Source organism: Euprymna scolopes, chromosome 24, assembly GCF_053919585.1.
Source record: "Euprymna scolopes isolate OS-2025 chromosome 24, ASM5391958v1, whole genome shotgun sequence".
In the NCBI taxonomy this organism is placed as follows: Eukaryota; Metazoa; Mollusca; class Cephalopoda; order Sepiida; family Sepiolidae; genus Euprymna; species Euprymna scolopes.
In genome coordinates this window covers 106514988-106515760 of record NC_136505.1, presented here as the reverse complement: position 1 = coordinate 106515760, position 773 = coordinate 106514988, and positions in this window count along the sequence as shown.

Here is a 773-nt window from a genome sequence, read left to right as displayed (position 1 = left end):
AATTAAATTAAAAATCCGTTTCATAAGAAGGAACAAACATAAAATCAATTATCTGTACGATCGTTTCGGAAAACAATACTTTTTATTGTGGTAGACATCAAGTTACGTACAATAATTACATATAGTTTTTTAATAAGCAAGGTCTCCTCGTCAGCAAATTTTGAAGGGTTTTTATTAAATTTAAAAGACACCATAATGTATGCATATACCTGTATATCTATGTATATGTATATATGTGTGTCTATTTTTTCATATATATGCATGTATATATTTGTAATGTGGTACTTAAAGCAAACTTATAATTTAAATTCAAATCTATATTTTACTCTATTTCTTTTCTATCTCTAACCCATATTAATTTTCTTATAAATTTTAAATGCAGACCTTTTATTTCAATTTTTTCAGATACATCTGCCTTACTTTTAATGCTAGGTTTATTTATGGTGTGTTTTAAATTTAATAAAAACCCTTAAAAATTTGCTGACGAGGAGACCTTGCTTATTAAAAAACTATATGTAATTATTGTACGTAACTTGATGTCTACCACAATAAAAAGCATTGTTTTCCGAAACGATCGTACAGATAATTGATTTTCAGTCTACACACTCGAGATTTGACATAAGGGTTATTGAGATTTGGAAAAATCTTTTAATCGGTTTTCGGCCAAAAATTTGGCTGTCAAAGGGTTAAAGTTCAACCATTGGACATTTGAAAACTCTATCAGACTCGTCCACCAATTTTGGGTCTAAACACTTGAAATTTTAGATGTAGGT